Consider the following 24,724-nt stretch of genomic DNA (forward strand, 5'->3'; position numbering starts at 1 on the left):
CGTGAACCAACTCCCTTGATGATAGCCCCGCCCCATGGCTCTAGACCCCTGCCCTGGAGTCCCAGGGCCACTGTTCCAAGGGGTGACCACACTCAGCACGCACAAAACTGCCTATTTGATGGCGGGCTTTCCCCCTAGCCGTGGTGCACCTATGGGAGGATTATGACAGGGACAGACAGATGCCCAGCTGTGGATGTGGCGATGTGTCCTGGAGCCTCACACTGGCCTTGAGGGTAGGGAGGAGGGACAGAGTGAGTGAGGGCCTGGAATACACAGCGGGGAGGCTGCGCACATGGGCTTCGGGTGACCTGGAGTTCGCTGTGGACCCAGCCCCTGCTCGGAGCACGGTTCACACCTCAGTGGTCCCTTGTCTTCCACCTTCTCCACATCCTGCCTGGCTTCTTACAGCCTCCTCTCTGAGAACTCATTTTACTCCTGTTTCGGGGCCAGACAAGCTCACACAATCAAATTCATGTATAAGGAGGACCTCTCTGCACGTGCAGCGAGCCTGAAGGGTCACCAGCACTCCAGCCAGGCCGGCTGGCTCCGAGGGATGTGGGGACCTTAGCCCTTGCCAGGCTTGGGTGGGAGATGTCCACCTCTTGGGCAGTGGCCAGGGGCCCATGGCAAGGCTCAGCACCCAGCCAGACCTCAACCCATGGGGGTGGAAGACAGTCACCCCAAAAGAGCCCCGATCACTCCAGAGAGCCCTTCCCTGCACCAGGAAAACAGACTAGAAAACAGTGGGAAAACAGCTGTACCTTTAAATTATTTGGCTCACGGATATGAAAAACATTTGCCTGTTGAAGCTGTTTGCATGTTTGGTTATTTTTAGGGTCAACCGAAGTTGCCTCCCTTGGAACCAAATGAAGCCCAGGAGGCACGTAGTCTTCTTTCCCAGATGGGGGTCCCAGACCTGCATCCCTGGGAACTGGGGCTTGAGTGTGAGAGCCCTGGGGGTCGAAGACAGCAGGGGCCCCCCACCACCACCCAAGCACACACACCGGGGGAGCCAGGGCAAGTCTGCCGGGACCTTTAAGGAGATGTTCGCCGCTGACAGCGTGGCCGCCCACCTGGGTCCAGAAAGAGACCCCTTCTCCTGCCGGGAGCAGGCTTTGAAGAGAAGGAAGCTGGAGGCCCTATCTCCCACCAGGCCTGGCTAATGGGAATATTTTGCTGACATATTTCTAGAACAAACGGCAATTAGAGCAGATTTGCTCTTCCACTCCCCCTCCCCAAAACAGGAATAAATCAGCTCGACCAATTTCCCAGCTAATGATTTCCTCCATTAAATTAAAAAGAAGAAGAAGAAAATGTTTTTTTTTTAAATAGATTACCAGCCCTGTGCTTTTGGAGACCATGTGACCTGTCAGCTCCTCTTAAGCCCTGATACATCAAAGTCCCTTCATTAATTTTTAATAAATAAAACAGTCATAGTCTAAAAGGCACTCCTCCTCCACCTGCTCCCAGTCGGCCTGGCACACAAGGGTCAGCTCCCAGGTCGGCCATGGGAAGCCAGCTCATTCGGGCCAAGGACAATCTGAGAATCAGTGCGTGAGATCCATTTCACAGATGGGAAAAATGAGCTCAGATGAGCAGCATCTAAACACGAGGCCCACAGAGGACTAAATGTGGGTTGAGGGTCTTGATTTCAAGATGTGCCCATTTGTTGTTGTTCAGTCCCTAAATTGTGTTCGACTCTTTGCTACCCTATGGACTGCAGCACGCCAGGCTCCTCTGTCCTCCACTATCTCCCAGAGTTTGCTCAAACTCATGTTAATTGAGTTGATGATGCTATCTAACTATCTTATCCTCTGCTGCACCCCTTCTCCCTTTGCCTTCAATCTTTCCCAGCATTGGGGTTTTATCCAGTGAGTCAGCTCTTCACATCAAGTGGCCAAAGTATTGGAGCTTCAGTTTCAGCAACAGTCATTCCTAGTGAATATTCAGGGTTGATTTCCTTTAGGACTGACTGGTTTGATCTCCTTGCTGTCCAAGGGACTCTCAAGAGTATTCTCCAGCACCACAGTTCAAAAGTATTAATTCTTCGGTGCTTAGCCTTCTTTATAGTCAAATTCTCACATCCACACATGACTACTAGAGAAATGCAAACAGGTGAAGCCAGGAGCTAAGGAGCCCCAGCCTTCAGGTGTAAGGATGGCATAGGTCACTTTACCCGGGACCTGGGCCTCTTTTCCTCTTGTTGCTCTGCAGCTCCTGGGACACAGGCCCTCAAGCATCACATATATTTCTAAAAAGTTCACCTCCCTCCCCCAACAGCAGCGGTGAACCTTGGAAGCTCTGTGCTAAGGGAAAGAAGGCAGACACCACAGGACAAATACTGTATGATTCCACTCATACGAGGTGCTTAGAGTCAGCAGATCCTTAGAGACCGAAGGTGGAAAGGTGAGTATGGTGGTCGGGGCGGCGGGGGCGGGGGGAGTTAAGTGTTTAATGGGGACAGAGTTTCTCTTTGGGGAAAGAAAAGAGCTCTGGAGATGGTGCTATTGATGGTGACCCAACAACTTGAGCGTAATTAATGCCGCTGAACTTAAAAATGGATAAAGTGGTCAATCTTATGTGTATTTTGTGCTTAGTCACTCAGTCATATCTGACTCTTTGCGACCCCATGGACTGTAGCCTGCCAGGCACCTCTGTCCATGGAATTCTCCAGGCAAGAATACTCCAAGTGGGCAGCCATTCCCTTCTCCAGGGGACCTTCCCAACCCAGGGATTGAACACAGGTCTCCCGCATTGCAGGCAGATTCTTTACTGTCTGAGCCACCAGAGAGAGTGGACTTGTTTTTTTCCTTTTTGTATCTTTTCATTGTGGTAAAACAAAAGCCCACTCTCCAAAATGCTATTTGAAGACACAGGAAGGGGGACTTCCATGGTGGCCCAGGGGCTATTCCGTACTCTCAATGCAGGGGGTCCACGTTCAATCCCTGGTCAATGAACTACTACATCCTGCATGCCGCAACTAAGACCCGACACAGACAAATAAAAATTTTTTTAATAAATTAAAAAAAAAAAATACAGGAGGGCCTAACAACTCCACAGTGACCAAGTCGGCACCCTCTGTGGCCTGCTGCTAGACAGACCTCAATTCCTGAAGTACAGCCGGGGAGCTCACAGGCCCCTCCAGTCATGTAGAAATGCCAGGGACCTTCAGAGAAAGGCTCCTTGTGTCAGCCAGCGTCATTGAGACAGGATTCTGTGTCCCTGATGGCCTATCAGAGGCCAAAATGTAGGCAGAGGCTAAGAAGAGCCAGGAGATACCCTCTCTGAAAGATGCCCCAGGGCCTTTGGACATGCTGTGCCCTCTGCCAGGAATGCATTTCCCCAGATATACATGACTTGATTCCTAAGCTTACATAGGTTTCTACAGAGAGGTCCTCTCTGGACCATCCTGTAGCCAGATGCAGGGAAGGCTGCAGGGACCAGGCAGGCTGGCCTTGAGCAAGAATGGGAACCCAACAGCCCTCAGCATCCATGGTGGGCTGGCACCAACACACTATCCCTGGCAGGAGAGAAACAGCTCAGGGGAGGGCTGTCAGATCCTGGCCCCACCACTACCAGCCAGAGGGCTTGGCAAGTTCCTTCATCCCTCTAAGCCTCAGTTTTCTTTTTTTATAAAGGGGATGGGAACGTCCCTGGTGGTCTAGCGGTTAAGATTCCATGCTGCCAACGCAGGGGGCACAGGTTCAATCCCTGGTGGGGGGAACTAAGATTCCACGTGCTGCATGGTGCGGCCGAAAATTAAAAAAAAAAAAATAGGGATGGACTTAGAAAACAAATTTATGACTGCTGGGCGGGGTCAGGGAAGGGAGGAAGGATACTTAGAGAGTTTGGGATGGCTATATTTAAATACACTGCTATATTTAAAATGGATAGCCAGCAAGGACCTCCTGTACAGCACAGGTCCATGTGATGTGGCAGCCTGCATGGGATGGGGTTGGGGGAGAGTGGATACATGTATGTGTGGCTGAGTCCCTTTGCTGTCCACCTGAAACTATCACAACATTGTTCACTGGCCATACCTCAATATAAAATAAAAAGTTCAGGAAAAAAAATGGGGAAATGGAGATGAAAATAGACTTCTTTGAGGGCAATGTGAGATGATGTATGTGAGTGTTGGTATAGGGCTGGGACGTGGCCAAAGGTCAACAAATGGTAACGATTCCAATTATAAACTCCCAAACATGCAGGCACGTTCCTTCAAACAGGGCCCAGGGGGAATGATCCCAGAAAACTCAAATAACGACACACACGGCTAATCACTACCCAGGCTAGCCGGGGGTCAGTGACCTGGAAGGCAGAGGATGGCGCCTGTAGGCTTACTGTGCAGTGTATTCGATTTAACTGATTGAATCATTTTGTCCCCATTTTGCAGATGAGGTAACTGGAGCACAGACAGGTTAGTCACTTACTTGCTTCAGGTCTGGAGCCGAAGTCAAACCCTGGTCATGTGGCCCCAGGGCCTGCCTGAGCTGGTCCTCACTGATCCATAGTGCCTCTTTTTTTTATTTAACATTTTTTTTTTTCTTACAGTAGGTCCTTATTGGTTATCATTTAAAATATATCAATGTGCACATGTCAATCTCAAACTCCCTAACTTTCCCTCTCCCCAACCCTTCCACCCTGGTAACGACAGCTTTCTTCTCTAAATCTGTTTCTGTTTTGTAAATAAGTTCAATCATATCAACACTTTTTTAGATTCCGCATATAAGCCATATCATGTGGTATTCATCTTTCTCCTCCGACTTAGTTCACTTAGTATGATCATCTCTAGGTCCATCATAGTATATCTTGAGAGAAGTGTGAATGGAGAAAGGGAGGGAGGAAGGAGAGAAGGAAGCAAATGAGGGGGAGTCCAAAAAAGCAAAGGCAGAGACCCAGACAGCTTCCGCAGCTCTGACATCTGGGCTACATGAGTTTCCAGAAGTTGGAGGGAAAGATCTCAGAACAGGCCCCTTGGGGAAGCCCACAGCTCAGCGGGACCCGCCTGGTTCCTCTCAAAGGTCTCCAGGGCCAGGCCCAAGATCATCGTACTTCGTTCCGCTCAGCTCATCTGCACGGATCAGCACCCCCATGTGCAATTAACTCCCTCAGCACCTGGGCTGGGCAGGGAGAGGGAAGGAACAGCTCAGCACTCAGCTCCACCTTGTGATGCCTCCCCAGCAGCTCAGAGACCCAGGGGATCCCTGAAAGCCCTAACCTTCTCAGCGGCCAGACCCAGAGGGCCCTACACGCTGGCGGGTGGTTCTATGTGCCCGGCCGAAGGGCAAGAGGCTTCCAACTCATTCTTGAAGGTGATTCACTTCCCTTTATGCCAGGGGTCCCCAACCCTGGGGACACAGACCAGTAAGGGTCCATGGCCTGTTAGGAACCAGGCCACACAGCAGGAGGTGAGTGGCGGGCTAAGCTTCATTTGTATTTATAGCCGCTCTAGTTACAGGAAAACAAGCTCAGGGCTCCCACTGATTCTGTATTATGGTGAGTTGTATAATTATTTCATTATATATCACAGTGTAACACTAATAGAAATAAAGGACACAATAAATGTAATGCACTCGAATCATCCTGCAACCATTCCCCCCAACCCTGCCCTGGTCCATGGAAAAACTGTCTTCCACAAAACTGGTGTCTAGTGCCAAAAAGGTTAGGCACCACTGCCCTGTGATACCTTCCATCTTCATTAACAACTCTTAAGCTACTGCAATACAGAATTTCTAACTGGTCTCCCTGCTTCTACTCCACAGGGCAGCCAAAGTGAGCATTTTAAAATGTAAATGCAAATAGGAATATGTCATGCCTGTACCTCAACACCCTCCCCAGCTCCTCTCACACTTAGGACTTCTTCTTTGCTGTTCTGAAAGGCATGCAGGATCTTAGCTCCCCAACCAGGGATTGAACCCACACCCCCTGCAGTGGAAGTACAGAGCCTTAATCACTGGATGGCTAGGGAAGTCCCAAGTCCAAAGTCTTTATCATGACCTACAAGTCCTCCAAGATCACACCCCTGACTCTGCCACCTCCTACCACCTTCCTCTTACACTCCTCAGACTTGCCGAGCACACCTCTGCCTCAGGGCCTTTGCACCTACTGTTCCCTCTTTCTCAGATATTACAGGACTGGCTTTCCAAGTTTGTTTAGGTTTTAAAAGGGAGGTCCTCTCTGATCACGCTGTCTCAACCCCCCTACCACCTCCTCCTCTCTCTCTATTCTAATCCCTTGCTCATTTTCCATCCTGGCATTTAGTATGGCCTGTTTGTTAGGAAGGGATTTCATCTGGTTCACTGCTGGATTTCTAGTGCTTAGAACAATGCCTGGTACCTAAGTGGTGTCCCAAAACTCTGTTGGATTTATTTTTTGGCCACACTGCAAGGCTTTGGGGATCTTAGTTTCCTGACCAGGCCCCTGCAGTGAAAGCACCAAGTCCAAACACTGGACCACCAGGGAATTTCCCTGTCTATGGTTTCAGACTTGAGGATGGTTGGTGGAAGTCGGGGAGTTTCTGGGGACAGCTGACGTCCTGTTGATCAATCTGTATGGTCAGTCTGTATAAAGTTATCAGCAGGACACCTAATGTCTATACGCTTTTCGTAGTGTTGTTACACTTCTATAAAAAGTTTTTAAAAAACTTTTTAAAAAAGCTCCATTGAATGAATGAATTATGGATAACTAAACAATGAAAGATGCACACCAAAGCTCTTTAAAAGCATGTATAAGCCATTATCTTGTAATAACAGATAATGGAGTACAGTCTACAAAAATACTGACTCACTATGAATCTAATATAATACTGTAAATCAACTATACTTCAATAAGAATAAATAAATCAATAAACAAAAGCACAGATAGATTCAACAAGACCCCTAGCACCTACCGAGCAGATCAAACGAAGTGGAACACGGAGTTCTCTCACCATGAACCACATAAAGTCATCTTGCTTTTTATGGAGAATGAGAAGGGAAGGGACAGGTCCTTCAGGAAATGGCAGCCACAAGCACTTAGTGAGGCACTGTTTAGGGGACATCTATGGTCCCTTTATGCAAATCTGGAGAAGTTCAAAGTTGTAAAACTCCAACCCCGCTAGGCACTAGAGATCAAGCTGTTGGTCCCAAATGCACTCTTGCAACTGGCCAGGGGACATCAGTCTGTCGGGGTGCCAACAACGACATCCCTGGCAGAGGCTGTAAGTGCCTCTTCCCACCAGCTAGATGGGCACTGTCAGAGGAGATGGACTGTGCCTGGCCTGGCTGCCTAGCCTTACCCTCCCTGCCTTCTTCCAATGGCCTCCCGCCCGCCCTGCCTGCTTCCCAAGGGGGCCTTCTCACTCACTGCCAGCCCAGAACCCTCTCCTGGGGAGACCATTCTGCTGCCTCCGGCTCCCTTCTGGGTTCCAGGACTGACTCTTTGAAGACTGATCCCCCCCAAAATGGGAACAGGTCTTCGTCTCGGGTGGTCTGCAAAGCTGGGCTGAGGGAAGAGGAAGATGACGAGAAAACACGAATTTTCCTTGGAGGAGAAAAAGAAAACACGAATTTTCCTCCCATACTCAGAAAAGATGCGGAACATCTATACCTCACTCTCAACAAAACAACTCGTTCAGGGACTCCCCTGGTGACGCAGTGGTTAAGAATCTGCCTCGCACACAGATTCTTTTCTATCTCCACTTTACAGGCATTTCTATCTCCATTTTACAGATGTACAAAAGGAAGCTCCAAGAAGGTAATTGCTTCAAGTCCCACCAGGAGTTACAGACCCAGCCGGCACTCTGTCCTGCCCATCTAGCTCCCAGTGACCACAAACTGGGCAGATAGGCCTCCAGAAGGAGTCAAAAGCCAGGCCAGCAACGCCCAGCCAAGTTACCTCATCTCTTGGCATTTCCTCATCTGTAAGAATAAGGTTCATATCAGCGCTGACACTGGGAGTATGGCAAAACTGAGATAAGATACCATGAGAGGAGTATCCAGTACAGGGCCTGGTCCAGGGCACACACCCACTAAACATCAGCAGCGGTTCACGTTCAGCAGCATGCTCATTAATTTCATGAACATTACACCGTGAGGTTCCTGCAGGCCCAGCTGCCTGCTTCCTCGGAGCCAAGGACAAGCTGGAAGCTAGGTAGTGAGGATGTGGCTGGAGCACCCAGGGTAAGCAGAGGAGTTAGGCTGCTCACGCGGCCACCCGCTCACTGGCAGGCCCCCGCTGACCTTGCAGAAATAGCAAGGAGTGCTTCCTCTCTCCCAGGTGCCTGGCCTCACAGCAGGATCAACATCCTGCAGCCTCTTCCTTAGGAGACAGGCTTTCAGAAGCCCCCAGGTTGCTTGTGGCAGCCTTGTGGGGCACATTACGGCTGCTCCCACACTCCCAGCTACAAGAGCTGCCCTCTGTCTTCCAGTAAAACCCGAGAGAGGCTGATCAATGTTCTCCTGCTTCGTTCCCACCACAGACGGGGGGTTGGGGAGTGAAAATGACAGTGTTAGTGGCTCAGTCTTGTCCATCTCCTTGTGACCCCATGGTCTGTAGCCCCCCAGGTTCCTCTGCCCATGGAATTCTCCAGGGAAGAATACTGGAGTGGGTTGCTATTCCCTTCTCCAGGGGAATTTTCCTGACCTAGGGATCAAACCTGGGCCTCCAGCATTGCAGGCAGATTCTTTACTGTCTGAGCCACCAGGGAAGCCACTGGCAGTGGTGGTGGGGAGTGGGGGTGGGAAGAGGAGTTATTAAATCCATCCATCTAACTTCTCCATGATAGGTCAGTGGTTCCTGATACTAGTGCTTCTTTACTGTGTGGTGGGGATGGGGGTGGGGAGGGTGGCTGGGGGTGGGCCAGGGGTGGGGGAGACAGAAGACAGCATAACTGTGTGTCTAAGACCCAGATGCAAAACGCGTAAGGGTCAGCTTGGCTGATGGTTTTTAAGACGCTGACATTGTAACGCCCTGGCCAGCCACTCTCTGATTCAGATACCTTCCTCCCACCATCCAGAGCCTACGAGAGCCCGGCTGTCAAACCCAGAAAGCCACCTCCCCACACTGTGCTGGAGACCCCGTCTATAACCGGCCTGCAGTTCCTATGAAGATCAGCTCTCGTCTCTGGGCCACCCCATCGCCAAAAGAAGATGGCACCTTGGAGAGTAAGAGCCGCCTCAGTCTACTTGCAAGCTGGGAGGCCCTCCTACCCCGATGAGTCCTCTTTCATCACCCCCGCCTTGCAGGACTGATGCCAGGGCTCATATTAAATAAATCGGACAAAGCCTCCTGTGGACGCCTGACTTCCAGAGCCAGTCAGCACAGGAGCTGTTTCTCTCTGCCTCCTAGCCCTCCTGTTTGGTTCTGGAACTTGAGGGGTCCTTGCAAGTCAGACAGCTCAGCAGACAGACCCCTCAGCCAGTGTTCCACACTGACAGGCTGGGGTGGGTGAGGCCTCACGTGAAGGCTGCAGAATCTTTTTTAAAAAGTTTTTTTTGCATTTATTTATATGGCTGTGCCAGGTCTTAGTTGCGGCATGCAGGATCTTTAGTTGTGGCATGTGAACTCTTGGTTGCAGCATGTGAGGTCTAGTTTCCTGACCAGGGATCAGACCCAGGCCCCATGTATTGAGTGCTCAAAGTCTGAACCACTGGACCACCAGGGAAGTCCCTGGAGGCTTCAGAATCTTCCCTGAGACTCTGACTGTAGCCTCCGTCCTCCCCCAAGAACCAGGGGTGGCTCAGGTGTGGCCCCTGGAGAGCTGAGAAGTGCGATTCCTTTGAATAGAAGATTCTGTGCCCCAGAAGGCAGTGCCACACGCAGCTGTAAACAGGATTACTAGTCACTCTGTTTGAGAAGACGAGACCATTAGAGCAAGATTAAACTAATGTGTAACTGCCCTCTTCTAATCCCTGGGTTGGACTCAGTCAGGCTGTCTGTCATCTGAGTCCCTTTGGATCTGCTTTGAGGCTCCTAGAGGCCTTAGAGGTGAATCTCAAGGTGGAGCCTTGGGACACATGTAGCTCAGGATTCCAGCCTTGGAACAAGGCCTCTTGTCTGCCGAGGCCTTGTGCTCTCCTCATCTGTCCGTCTCATGGAAAGAGAAAAGAAAGACTGGCAGGAAACCCCGAATGGACCCTCTCCCTCCGGCCCCCTCACAACTCTCCCTTCTCCCACTCAAGGGGCCTCTCAGAGAAACAACATCCTCACCCCACTCCTGGGAGCCCCTCTTGGAAGCTGCCTTTCCTGCTGCTGGCATCCTCTGCAACTGTCCCCTGACCCTCTCAGTAGCTCAGAGCTGTGTTTGAGGTGGAAAAAATGTCACTCTTTAAAAATGCACTCAATCGACGAGAGGAGAACAAAATGTCGTCAATGACACACGCGGTTCAGCCACGAAAAGGAATGAAGCGCCGACACAGACTACAACATGAATCAACTTGAAGACGGCGTGCTGGGTGAAGGCGGCGTGCTGGGTGAAGGCGGCCTGGCACAAAGGGCTGCAGGCTGTCGGTCTCCATTTATACAGAATGTCCAGAAGAGGCAAAATCCAGAGAGAGGGAAAGCAGACTAGTGGCTGCCAGGGGCTGGGGGTGTAGGAAGCGATGGGACAGGGGGAACGTCAAGGGGTTCATTTTTGGAGCGATGAAAATGTCAAACTGCGATGGCTGTACAACTCCGAGAATATACTAAAAACCACTGAACTGTACAGTTTAAATGAATGAATTGTATAGGATGTGAATTATAATCTGAAAAGGCTTTTGTGAAAAAAAAAAAAAAGAAAGAAAACCCACAGAGAGACTTCCCTGGAGGTACAGAGGTTCAGACTCCGGGCTTCCACTGCAGGAGGCATGGATTCAATCCCTGGCCAGGGAACTAAGATCCTGCACACCACACGTTGTTGCTGTTCAGTCGTGTCCAACTGTTTGCAATCCCATGGACTGTAGCACACCAGGCTTCTCTGTCCATGGGATTTCCAGGGAAGAACAGTGGAGTGGGTTGCCACTTCCTTCTCCAAGGGATTTTCCTGAACCAGAGATCAAACCCAGGTCTCTTGCATTGGAGGCAGATTCCTTACCATCTGAGCTACCAGGGAAGCCCTATAAACCAGCAAATGTAAGTAAAAGTCCCGAGTTCTGTGAACTCCCAGAAAATCATCAAACCTGAAGTTGGGGAGGGTAGGAACCCCCATTTGTAGCCAAGTCAGAAGTAGGTAACCTGGGACCCACTATTTGTGATTAGCATCTGAAGTGGGGGTGGGGGGAAGCAATCTTGTGGGACTGAGCCCTTAACTCAAAAGGTCTTCACTAACCCTGGGAAGTTAATGTCAGAATTGAATTGACTGTAAGGACACTCACATGTTGCCCATAGAGAACTGGAAAATTGCTTGGTGTGGCAAACCCACACATTTGGCGTTGGAAGTATTGAGCAGAGAAATGGTTTTGCTTTATTTCCTATCCGAGAAATGAGGACTTGGACTTGCATGACCTTCAGGAGGCTCCTGACTCTGACCTTCTTAATCCGTGAAGGCTGGGATTTGGGGACAGCATCTGACTTTTGACTCACACAGTTCTTAACAAAGACCACAGCATTCCCCCAAGGCAAGATCAAGGCCACACAATCTCCCCTTTCGCCTATTTATCAATCAACACCAACAAAATCATAAATACTTGGTGATGCATTTATGTATAAATCATAAATACATTTACAAATACATAAATACAAGACTGGACTAACTTCTGGGTTCTGTGGTTTACTGGAGCAACCATGTTTATCTTTCCATCACATGGCACTTTCTAAGTCACTGCTTTTTCAGGGCGCTGGCACTCAGCACAGAGTCAGCACTGGGGTGAGGAGGGGAACGTGGCAGGCGGGAGCGGGGGTACTGAGAGTCACAAATCAACATCCTTTTACAACGGGCTGATTCGGGGTCGGAACCTGGAGAGGGAAGCTGGAGTCATGGACTAAGCCTCCAGGGAAGCAGTTATCTCGGCTCCAGACCCAGGCTACTGGCAGCAGCCACACTTGCTGGACAAAGTCACCTCCAGTGATAAGGGGACCTGAGCAAGTCAGAACCAATGGATGGCTCCAAGCACAGCCCCGTCATCTTTAGAAACCCGACTTTCTCAGGCACGCACCCACATGTGTACATCCTGGATTTCACAGGTTCCGTTAAAAGCAACAACAACAAAAAATCTTTCAGGTACTCAACAGTGCAAGACATCATGATGCTGCCATCAGCCTGCCCCCTCCTCCCCCCACCTCCGACCCGTCATCCCCATGGAGTCAGATGAAGCCTTTTCTAATGCATCAGAGTGTGAGAGGACTGAGCCCCTCAACACTCTCCCTCTGCTTTCAAGCCAGCATCCATGCTCCTTAACCAGACCACAAGACCTGCCCCCTACCCCTGCTGGTCTGGTTCCTTCCCTGGGCTCAGCCTGCGCTACCAGCCAGACCCCGCAGCACCTGCTCTGGCCTCTGTGCCTTTGCACAGGCTGTTTCCTCTGCCAGGAAGGTCTTCTACCACCTCCCGGGTTGGGTGAACTTGGCATTCCAAGAAGTCCAGCCCAAGTGTTGGTGCCCTTCCTCCACAGGTTCCGTGCCCCAGAAGCAGGTCCCCCAACCCATTCCCACGGGCTCATAACTGCCCACTGACTCTAGTCCTTTCTGGTGGCCAGTGAGCTCCTGAGAGTGGGGACGACACCCGATTCATCCCTTGGGGCCGAATGACGGGTCCACACACGTGCCGCCCACTCGAGACATCAATGTGGCCCTGTGGTTCCCTTTGTCCTCAAAGCCCTGAAGCAGCTGCAATGACCATGGGGCAGGGGTGCAGATCCCTCATCCACAGGAAAGGCAGGGCTGTCCACTCCCCCTCCGCAGGGGTGATGTTCACAGTGTTAATAACCATCCTATCCTTGCACTGGGCCTGAGCGCACGGTCCCCCGAATGCAACGGGTCTTTGTTCACTAAGGCTGCAGAGGGGACCGGGCTCGTGGGAACCACTTCCCACAACTGGTGACTGCATAGTAAGGATACTTTGTTCACGGGGACATCCCAGGATTCTCGCCAGCTCACTGACTCCTATCCTTTTCCATGAAAAGTGTCTCCCAGGTTCGTGTCCTGGTCCTTGCTCAGCGCCAGCCCAGGTACCTGATGCTGCCTAGGAGGGGGCGGTCAGAGCCAGGGAGGAGGCAGGTGGAGAAAGGTGGGCCCGAGGAGGGGGTGAGGGGTGAGGGGCCAGGGACCACCGGACTCCTGCCCCCTGAGACTCTATCCTCGATGGAGCGGGGGGTCACTAGGCGGCCAGCTTTGGGTGAGCACTGAGGACTGGGAAACCAGAAGATAAACAAACCTGGGATCTTTTCAGGAGGAGGCAGCCGGGAGGAAGCAGAAGAAGGAGAGAGACGGCAGCTTGAGAAAGCAGAGCAGGCACCCCAGAGCAGGCCCAAGTCCAGAACCACCCAGAACCTGTCCTTGTCTACTGGCCGTGCTTGCAACAGGACTGGGCCTGGGGGAGCCAGGGGGCTGGAGATGCTGCCCGGGGGCTGCCATTTGGGGCACAACACGTGACTGTCCCACGACTCTTGCTTGGGGTTGGGGGGCAGCTGGTCCCCTTTATCCTAGCAAGGCTAAGGGGGAACTACCTCTGGCAGCCCTGTCCAGCCATGCAAGGTTCCCACAGACCAGTTCCTCCCTCCTCGCCTCCCACGGACCTTCCCTCCTGCCGCCCCTCTGCCACCCGGCCCCACCAGGCACAAGTGTGCTTTGCGAGGGAGCCGGAGAGGAGATGTCTTTCCGCACGGCACAGCGTGGCTGAGGAGGTGTTCCAGCAGACTTATTTATAGCCAAGCACCCCGTCCGCACGCTCTCCAGCGCTGCCTGCCTCGTTTGCCTGCCTGCCTGCCTGCCACTGGGGCTTTTCAATCCGTGTCTATATTTATCCCGAAGCCGTGGGGATAATGGCAAGGCCAGAAATAGCCGTGAAGACATTCACGTGAAGATGATGGACAGGTCTCCAGCTCCTGGCTGACCTCACCCCCGCACCCCTCCTCCCATCACTCCGCATCTGCCGCTTGGCCGTGGGTAACAGGGAACAGCTGGAAGGGACTGGGGAGGCGGCCGAAGCCAGATGGGAACAACATAATCCCTCTCTTCACGCTGGCCGTGGTCCTCTGTAGTGACGCGGCGGGCCAAGTCCTAAATGACGCATCATAGCTGCTGGGCTGTGGGGAGACCAGAGGTGACACGGTCTCTTGATGGACGTCAGCATGTTAATCAGCTCACATGCAGAAGCGAGAGTCAGAGATGGTACATATGCACAAAAAGCAGGCCACTCGCACACCAAGAGTGCAAGGAGATGCCCCCCGCCTGGCCCCTTGCCCCTGGACGCAGGCGCAGGGCTCGCCGTGGAAATGTGCGCATGGTCTCCTGTTGACCTGGCCTCTTCCCACTTCCTGGAAGGGAGGACGAATCAAAGACACCCTGGCTGGTCAGGGAAGATGCTGAGACATTAGGGGAACCAGTGGGTGGCTCCTGCTCCCCCCTCTTCAGCATCCTGGAAAGAGTATGCTCCATCTGGGATGGGGGACAGACATCAATAGAGGGAGGCTCAGGGACTTCCCTGGTGGTCCAGTGGTTAAGAGCTGAGCTTCCACTGCAGGGGGTACAGGTTGGATCCCTGGTTGGGGAACTGGTCGAGACCCCATACACTGCCTGGTACAGCCAAAAAAATAGAATTAAAAACAAAAAAGAAAAGAAAGGCACAGAGTGCAGCAGGAGCCAAGGGAAGCAGCTGGCCACTTGATGGGAATGATTTCATGCAAAGGGGGCATTTTGGTTGGGCTTTGAAGGATGCACAGGAGTTTACCATGGGAGAAGGGGGAAAGGCATGAGCCAGTGCCTTTAGTACTCAAAGTGCGTGGTATGTCTGCGGAATGGGGGAAGTCCCAAGTGTCAGAAGTGGTGAGTCAAGTGGTGAGATGGACCCAATCACAGATCTGAAGGGCTTTTGAGCACATGGGATTCAGGAGGCTCACTCATATTCTTGTAGCTGTGGCTGTGCCCTGCAGTGTTCTCTGACCTGTCACTGCTCCCAACAGGGAGGAGCTTTCTGACCTCATGCAGCCCAGCTTCCTATGACAGGACCTCTGGACAGATCCCTGACACCTGAATCTCTAGCTACCCTGGTCCTGACTTACATCTGACTCCCCATCCACCCATCCCCTCCCACGAGTCTCTCCAGGGGAGCCCAGGCTGCAGGAGCACCTCCCCACAAGCAAGGAAAGAACCTCCAGTTGTGAAGTAACCACGGACTGTCCCACATAGTTTCCATTCAATCCTGGTCCCTGGGCCAGGTAGATTCAACCTGTCCTTTTCACAGATGATGACATGAGGCTTTTGGGAAGTTGAACCCCTTAATCTTCTTAAGACCACATTGTAGTTGGTGACTGAGGTGGGTTTATAATGAGGTTGGCCTCCACTCTGTAGATAGGGCTTCTCAGCTGCTTTCTTCCTTCCCTGCTAGGAGGTCCTTGATGTGTGTGTCAGCTGGACTTTTATAGGATCCAGTCCCTTTCCAGGCTAATCTCCATTTCACCACCCTTGACCCTGCACTTCTGCCACTTGGGATTTCCCCCACCCCACCACCCAAAATACCACACACTCTGAGTACTAAAGGCATCGGCTCGTGCTATTCCCTGTGCCTTCCCCACTTTGCTCCTGTCCAACTCCTATGCATCCTTCAAAACCCAATTGAAATGCCTCCCCTTTCTATGAAATCTTCCCCATCAGGCAGTTGGCTGCTGCCTTCTATCTGGTCTGGCTGCACTCTGTGCCTCCCTCTACTGATGCACTATTTGCTCTGACTCGTGTCTGATCCCAGATGGCACACTCTCCTCCCTCCCTGTGACCCACTGCCTGGCACAGTAAACATCTGCCAGGTGAGAGAGTAAACCAATTCCCTCCTCCCCTCACCCAGAGCTGTCATTTTTTCCTACCTCCCTCCAATTGTTTTCCTAAAGACTGGACTCCCTTCAGTAATCAAGGTGAATGATAAGCCCGGGTGCTCTCTGACTCTTCCTCCCCATCTGGGCAGCACACAGGCTGCCAGGCTCTCCTACTGCTTGGAGAACACCCAGTGCTGCCAGGTTGATGAGCTGCTGCTCTGCCAGGGCACCGACAGCAGGGCCACCCCCCGGCCGAGGGAGCAGGCCTGTCTCTGTGCCTGGGGGCTCTCGAGGCCCTGGGGACTCTGGGCCACATCTGTAGCGTGGGGCTCCAAGGACACATTCCATCACTGGTCTGACTCTCTGCGGGGCTCCTGCCAGGGCTGCCACCTCCTCCCCAAAGGCTGACTTCAGAGCAGAAGCTGGGCTGCCAAGGAACAGGGGCCACTTCATGGGGCTTGGTCTCGGCTCCCCAGCGCTGCTGGGTCTGAGTGACCCAAACCGCCCCCGATTCTGGAGGCCTGGCTCCGAATGCTCCCTGTGTTCCTGGGTCTAAGGTCAAAGTGCCTTTTGGAGTTGAAGCCACCCCTAACATCACAGATCCCTGTCAGACCCTCCAAGTGAAGGGAGCTCCCAGGGTGCAAGACAGTGACAGTCTAGGGGGCTTTCCCAGGGGTGATCAGAAGAATCAAAAGCACCAAAACATGGGGTACCCCCAGAAGCCAATTCTGCATCCTTTAAAACAGCTCTTTCCAGCCTTTTTGGCACCAGGGACTGATTTCATGGAAGACAACGTTTCCATGGACCGGGGCTGGGGGGAGGGGATGGTGTGGGGATGATTCAAGTAAGTTACATTTACTGCACACTTTATTTCTATCATCATTACATCAGTATCACCTCAGATTATCAGGCATTAGGTCCAGGAGGTTGGGGACCCAGGCTGTAAAATATCATGGATGGGGTACCTACTATGTGCCCAGTGCCTGCAGTCTTGGGGGGGGGCACGGAAATACTTACAATAGCAAAAACTAGATACAGCCCCCACCAAGCACTTTATAGACATTTTCATTTAATCCCCATGACAACCTGTAGTGAGCACTAATCTTGTCCCCATTTTATAGACAAGGAAACTGAGGCTGAGAAAGGTGAAGGGACCTGTCCCAAGTCCCCCAGCCAGATTCTAAACCTAGGCAGCTTGGCTCTGGACCCTGCATTAACCGCCACACTACACAATTCTGCACGACCATCATTATAAAACAGTGCGCACTGAAAAATGGGACAGTCGCCTTGGAAAAGTCTGGCAGATCCTCAAAATGTTAAATATGAGAGTTTTCATATAACCCAGCAATTCCCCTTCTAGGGATGTACTCAAGGGAAATGAAATGTCCACACAAAAACATACACACGGGGGATTTCCCTGGTGGTCCAGTGGCTAAGACTCCTCATTCCCAAGGCTGGGGGCCTGGGCTCGATCCTGGGTCGGGGATCTAGCTCCCGCATGCTGCAACTAAGAGTAAATTTACTGAAACTAAAGATCCCACATGCAGCAGCTAAGACCCAGTGAGGCCAAATAAATAAAAATAAATATTATTAAAATGTACGCATGAAATATTTTTTAAAATGTATACATGAATGTTCAGAGCAGCCTTATTCACAGTAATCCGAGAGTGGGGGGAATCCCCTGGTAGTCTAGCAGTTAAGGCTTTGAGCTTTCACTGAGCGGGGGGACAGGGATTCAACCCCTGGTTGTGGAACTAAGATCCTGCAAGTTGTGAAGCTCAGCCAAAAAGAAAACAGTGGGGAAAATGCAAATGCCTATCAACTGATGAATGGATATATGTATCCATCCACACAAGCGAATGTTATCCTGAGATAAAAAGGAATGGATTACCCATTCAGGTTACCACATGCATGAGCCTTGAAAACATCACTGTGAGTGAAATAAGCCAGTCACCAAGGGCCACATATTGTAGGATTCCATTTACACAAAGTGTCCAGAATAGGCAAATCCACAGAGATGGAAAACAGATGAGTGGTTGCCAGAGGCTGAGGGATAGGGACACTGATTCACTGAGCACCTACTAAGTGCCAGGCACTGGGCAAGCTACTCTACACCGCCCCCCTCTTTTTAACATTTATTTATTTGGCTGTACATGTGAACGCTTAGTTGTGGTCTGTGGGATCTAGATGCCTGGCCAGGGATGGAACCCAGGCCCCCTGAGTTGAGAGCGCACATTCCCAGCCACTGGACCACTGGGGACGTCCCTAAACTGCCTGTCTCTTGGGCCCTCTTTCCTCTGGTTACAGTCTTTTTAAATCTAGGCCATTCTTGCAAGATGCTTTAAAGGTTCAAGAAAACACACCCCTGACCCCTTGAGATGGGAGTAAAGCGTGAGTCACGGGAATGGGGCTGGCCCTGGGGCGGTCCATGACGTTGGAGGAGGAGTCCTCCCGATGGGATGTCAGCTCGGCTCCCCACTGCTGCCTCATCTCATCCTGTCGCCCTGGCCTGCTTCTTGGGTCCAATGGATAAGCTTGTGCACAGGGAGGTACCAGGGAGTAAGGGCAACACACTTCCCCAGAGTATTTATAACTCTCACGAGAACCAAAGGGAAGGAGTGACTGACTGAGGGAGGAGGCGTGGCTCTCCTTCCAAGCCTCTCGAAGCACAGCTCTGCTCTGTTTTCACCTCCAGCACACGGAACAGCTCAGGCACACAGAAGGTGCTTAATTTGTGTTACGTGAATGATCACCTGACTTAAGGCAGCTCCTCTCATCTGGGAACCCCCCTCCTGGAAAGCATGCTGCAGGAACAAGCCAACAGACTCCCTTTCCTCCCGGAAACTGAGGAGTCGCAGATCCCAAAACCCATCACAGACGCAGGCGCACCCTGAGCACGGCACTTGACCTTGATTGTCCTGGAGAATGGGTCCCATCCTGAGAACTGCCCCAGGGAGGCTAGGAAGGGTCCCCCTCCGTCCTCCACAAGTGCTGCAGCCCAGGGCAAGCAAGGACTAAATGGCTCGTGCCCTGGAGGGAGTCTGTCTGGGTTTTGTTTGTTTTTTGCCATCCCCTCACTTCCCAGGTGGCACTAGTGGTAAAGCACCCACCTGCCAATGCAGTAGACTTAAGAGATGAGGCTTTGGTCCCTGGATTGGGAAGATCCCCTGGAGGAGGGCATGGCAACCCACTCCAGTATTCTTGCCTGGAGAATCCTGGACAGAGGAGTCTGGCAGGCTATAGTCCATGGGGTCACAAAGAGTCGGACATGGCTGAAGCGATTTAGCACAGCACACACGCACACTTCTACCTCCCAAGGAAAACTCCAAAAAAAGGACCGGGGTAGGCGTGACACCAGGCCACTGAGATTCAAGCCCCACTTCAGTGATCCAGCTCCATCTCCCATGTCTGGGCACCATGCTCTCATCAGCCCTGTCCTGGGACCACCTGTGGCCACCAGGTGAAAGGTTGCCTCCCAGGAGTTGCACCTGGGTCCCCGTATTTTAAGCACAGCCTGTGATGAGTGACACAGCTGTAGGCAGTGAGATCCCAGCCCCCACCTACCCTCCTTGCTCCCTTTCTTATAAGGGATGAACTGTGGATTTAAGTAGACCACTAAGCATGCAGGAGGCCTCTGACTCGTGTTCCCCGGGGTATCTGGTGACTGTAGTGGCTGTTCATAGAGTCCATCCTGGGACAGAGATCCCAGGCCTGGACAGCGCCTGCACGTGCCTCACACCTGAGCCTGATTATCCATGATCATGGGGGCATCCTCGGTCCACCTGTCTGTCTCCTCAAACTGTTAGCTCTTCCAGAGCAAGGACACCTTGTCTCTGGGCCATCACCTTAGTACTAGCTCAATAAAACCTTCAAAAACATGCACAGAGAAAGAGAAAAACTAATATCACATATAAACCCACATATGTGAAATCTATAAAAATGGTACAAGTGAACTTATTTGCAAAGCAGAAATATAGACAGAGACATAGAGAACAAGCATATGGATATCAGGGGGGAAGACTGGGTGGGATGAACTGGGAGATTGGGGTTGACATGCATACACTACTGTGTATAAAATAGGTAACTAACGAGAACCTGTGGTCATGTATGGACGTGAGAGTTGGACTGTGAAGAAGGCTGAGCGCCAAAGAATTGATGCTTTTGAACTGTGGTGTTGGAGAAGACTCTTGAGAGTCCCTTGGACTGCAAGGAGATCCAACCAGTCCATTCTGAAGGAGATCGGCCCTGGGATTTCTTTGGAAGGAATGATGCTAAAGCTGAAACTCCAGTACTTTGGCCACCTCATGCAAAGAATTGACTCACTGGAAAAGACTCTGATGCTGGGAGGGATTGGGGGCAGGAGGAGAAGGGGACGACAGAGGATGAGATGGCTGGATGGCATCACTGACTCGATGGACTGAGTGAACTCCGGGAGTTGGTGATGGACAGGGAGGCCTGGCGTGCTGCGATTCATGGGGTCGCAAAGAGTCAGACACGACTGAGCGACTGAACTGAACTGAACTGAACGAGAACCTACTGAATAGCACAAGGGAGCTCTACTCAGGGCGCTGTGGTGATCTAAATGGGAAGGAAATCCAAAAAAGAGGGGATCTACGTACAGGTATAGCTGATTCACTTTGCTGTACAGCATAAACTAACACAACATTGTGAAGCAAATACACTCCAATTAAAAAAAAATGCATAAAAGCATTGCCTCTGATCTGCCCAAGAGTTTAGACACGACCACCAAGACTTCAGCCCAACTGAGATCAAAACACGGGCCCAGAGAGAGCCATTAAAGACCCAGAGCATCTAGAATCGTCAGCTTACACTCTAGGTTCCTGCCAGCCAATAAGTCTACCAGGACCCCATGCTCTGCTGCAGCATCAGGTGCCTTCTTCCCTTGGAACCTCACACCTCTGCAGGTCTCCTTACAGAGCCACCACGGGTTCAGCTACGAACACTGTGGACTCGGGGTCAGAAGCTCCAGTCTTGGCTCTGTAGGTTAAGTGAGAAGGTTGCACTAGATGATGTCTTCTTACGTGCTCAGTCGGTAAGTCACGTCCAACTCTTCGAGACCCCATAAACTGAAGCCCCCCCCCCCCCCCCCCGAGCTCCTCTGTCCATGGGATTCTCCAGGCAAGAATTCTGGAGTGGGTTGCCATTTCCTTCTCCAGGGGATCTTCCTGACCCAGAGATCGAACCTGAGTCTCCTGCATCTCCTGCATTGGCAGGTAGATTCTTTATCACTGAGCCACCTGGGAAGCCTAGATGATCCCTTGGGTCCTTTCAAGTCCATGAGAACCTGGTTTTTAAAAGCCCACACAGGAACTTTCCAGACTAGGTTGCTAAGACTCTGCACTCACAATGCAGAGGTCCCAGGTTTGACCCCTGGTCAGGAAGTAGATCCCACATGTGGCAACTAAGAGTCTGCATGCCACAGCTACAGATCCCACATGCTGCCACAAAGATCAAAGATCCCTGGTGTGCCGCAGCTAAGATCCAGTGCAGCCAAGTAAGTAAATATATATTTTTTAAAAAGAAAAAAGTACACACAATGAGGATCACCTCATTCCTCGGCGATTCCTTCCAGCTCTGCCTTTGAAACATGCCTGGAGCCCAACTCTCTCATCAGTGCCATGCTGCCACCCTGGCCCAGCACCTGACATCTCACCTCTTGCGTGCATCTCCCCACTGGTCTCCCTGCTTCCTTTCTTCACCCCATCCAGTCTGTTCTCAACACAGTAGCCAGAAACCATCCTTTAAAAGCACAGGTTGGGGGTACTCTTTCTGCCCCCTTCTGATGCCTATGTCAGAAGCTTTCTCTATCTCCTTTATACTTTAATAAAACTTTACTACACAAAAGCTCTGAGCGATCAAGCCTCGTCTCTGGCCCGGGATTGAATTCTTCTCCTCCGGGGGCCAAGAATCCCGGTGTATTCGCGTGATTCAACAACAACCTTTCATCTTGGGGGCTCGTCCGGGGTCCTTCAGGACAAGATGGGAGCTAACAATTCCAGCCTCACTCCTTTGAACTGTATCCTGAAAAACTGGGATAGATTTGATCCCCAGGGCTTAAAGAAGACACACCTGGTCTTCCTATGTGATACTGCATGGCCACGGTATCCATTGGAGGACGGCGAACGGTGGCCAGTTAGAGGGTCTCTTAAGTATAATACTGTTCTACAATTTGACCGGTTCTGTAAGGAACAAGGGAAATGGGTAGAAGTAGCATATGTGTTGCCCTTTTTCTCTCTGCGAAATATGCCAGACTTAATGTCCTAAGGGTATAGATTTGGGTGTGAAACCTTCAGCTCCCTCATGTCCTCTTACTTTGCCCCCGTACCTGGGACTCCAAACTGGGATTCAACTCCTGTCTCAGTACAACCTCAGACTACTCTGGTTTCAGTAGAAACTCAGACCATCGAAGTAAGAGATGAGATGGAGGACAGGAGACAAAGAGAAGAGGAGAAACAGGTTTCTCCAATCTATCCCTGGGATCATATGCGCAGAGCAGCCAGAGAGACTGAGGAACAGCCACACAAGCTGTTGCCTCTTTATGAAACACCCACCGGGAGAAATAATCAGTCTGTGAGAGTTAATAAGCCTTTTTCTTATCAAGAAATACAAAGAATCAAGGAGGATCTGGGAGACTATTTAGAGGACCCAGAAAAATATATCAGAGCTTTTAAAGGTGTTACTTTGCTTTATGATCTCACTTGGAAGGATGTGATGTATATCTTGGGACAAACGCTGACTCCTGAGTCAAAGACTCGAGTTTTGGGAAAAGCGGTTGCTTATGGAGATGAGTGGCTTGGTAATGAATCAGTAGGGAAGAGGGAGAACGAGATAGCGGCCCTCCCCACTGGGAATCAGGCGGTCCCAACTATAGAACCAGACTGGGACTACAACACAGCTAAAGGAAGATGGGATCAGAGTCATTTTGTTAGATGTATTCTTGAGGGACTTAGGCAGGCGCGTTCTAAGCCTTTAAACTATGGCAAATTGGCAGATATAGAACAGGAGGAGAAAGAAGCTCCTGGTAAATTCCTAGATAGACTGAGAGAAGGCCTTCGCAGATTCACTGAGATTGATCCCGAAAGTGAAAAGGGAAAGATAGATTTCTCACTCAGTCGGCTTCAGATATCCGCCGTAAGCTATTAAAACAGGCGTATGGACCAAATCAGTCTTTAGATACTGTTACAACTGGCTCAGACAGTCTATTATGGTAGGGAATATGAGGAAAAGAAAGAAAGGCAAAAAAAGACAAAGGAAAAGGCGGAAGCCTTCGCCATGGCTATGAAAAACGTTCTTAAACAGCCTGAGAAAAATGCCCAGAGGGGCCCAGGTGAAAAGGGATGGGCTTGCTACTGCTGTGGAAAGGAGGGGCACCTCAAGCGGGATTGCCCTCGGGCATCTAAGCCGCCCCCGGCTCCATGTCCGGTCTGCAAAGGACCACACTGGAAGAGAGACTGCCCCCAGAGGCGTAGGTCTCCAGGGTCAGACTCTCAAGACAATCAGGACTGAAGGTGCCCCGGGGTCCCCACACAAGCTCCCGTTCCTAATTACACCTGAGGAACCCCGGGTATTAATAGTTGTGGGGGGCCAATCCGTCGATTTCCTTTTAGATACTGGGGCAACTTATTCTGTGCTTACTGAAGCCCCTGGCCCACTTTCTTCCCGATCCACTTCCGTAATGGGACTGTCTGGACGAGCCAAAAGGTATTATTTCAGTTATTCTTTATCTTGCAACTGGGATTCTGTGCTGTTTTCACACGAGTTTCTGATTGTGCCAGAATCTCCCTCACCCCTTTTGGGAAGGGATATACTGAGCAAGGTCCATGCCTCTGTTTTCATGAATATGGAGCCTTCCCTTTCTCTCCCTTTAGTTGAACAAAATGTAAATCCTAGAGTATGGGCTGATGGAAAATCTGTGGGTCGAGCACAAAATGCTATTCCTGTAGTTGTTAAGCTCAAAGACCCACACGTATTTCCACATAAGAAGCAGTATCCACTGAAACCTGAAGTTAAAGAAGGATTAAAACCCATCATCGAAAATTTAAAGGAGCAGAGACTATTAATTCCCTGTAACAGTCCTTGCAACACTCCTATTTTGGGTATAAAGAAATCGAATGGTAAATGGAGACTAGTTCAAGATTTACGAATAATAAATGAGGCTGTAGTTCCTTTACACCCCGTGGTGCCTAATCCTTATACTCTATTGTCTGAAATTCCTGAACGGGCCAAATATTTCTCAGTAATTGATTTAAAGGATGCCTTCTATTCAGTGCCTTTGGCGGAAGAAAGTCAATTCCTATTTGCCTTTGAAGACCCTACGCAGCCAGCTTCTCAGTTAACCTGGACAGTTTTGCCCCAGGGATTTCGTGACAGTCCTCACTTATTCGGACAAAGTTTGTCACGGGATTTACAAAACTTTAACAGCTCTGAAGCAGTGGTGTTACAATATGTAGATGATATTTTGCTCTGTGCTGAGACAGAGGAAGCTTGTTCGCGAGCCTCAGAAGATTTCTTAAACTTTCTGGCAGACTGTGGTTACAAGGCATCAAGAGAAAAGGCTCAGCTTTGTCAACAATCGGTTAGATATCTGGGCCTAATCATATCAGAAGGGACTAGGGCCATGGGCCCTGAGAGAATTAAACCTATACTAAATCACCCCCTACCTATGACTTTAAGACAATTGAGAGGATTTTTGGGAATCACAGGTTACTGTCGCATTTGGATTCCGGGTTATGGGGAACTTGCCCGGCCTTTATATAAACTTATAGCTGAAACTCAGCAGG

At 50.8% G+C, this 24,724-nt stretch overlaps 1 protein-coding gene across 8 annotated transcripts in view; it reads right to left on the bottom strand.

Moving 5' to 3' along the window:
- The window catches only part of PITPNM2 (phosphatidylinositol transfer protein membrane associated 2), a 163,176-nt gene that overhangs the window by 93,177 nt on the left and 45,275 nt on the right, over positions 1-24,724 (bottom strand). The gene's annotated exons all lie outside the window — the stretch shown is intronic.

The sequence above is a fragment of the Bos indicus x Bos taurus genome, chromosome 17, assembly GCF_003369695.1.
Source record: "Bos indicus x Bos taurus breed Angus x Brahman F1 hybrid chromosome 17, Bos_hybrid_MaternalHap_v2.0, whole genome shotgun sequence".
Classification (NCBI taxonomy): Eukaryota; Metazoa; Chordata; class Mammalia; order Artiodactyla; family Bovidae; genus Bos; species Bos indicus x Bos taurus.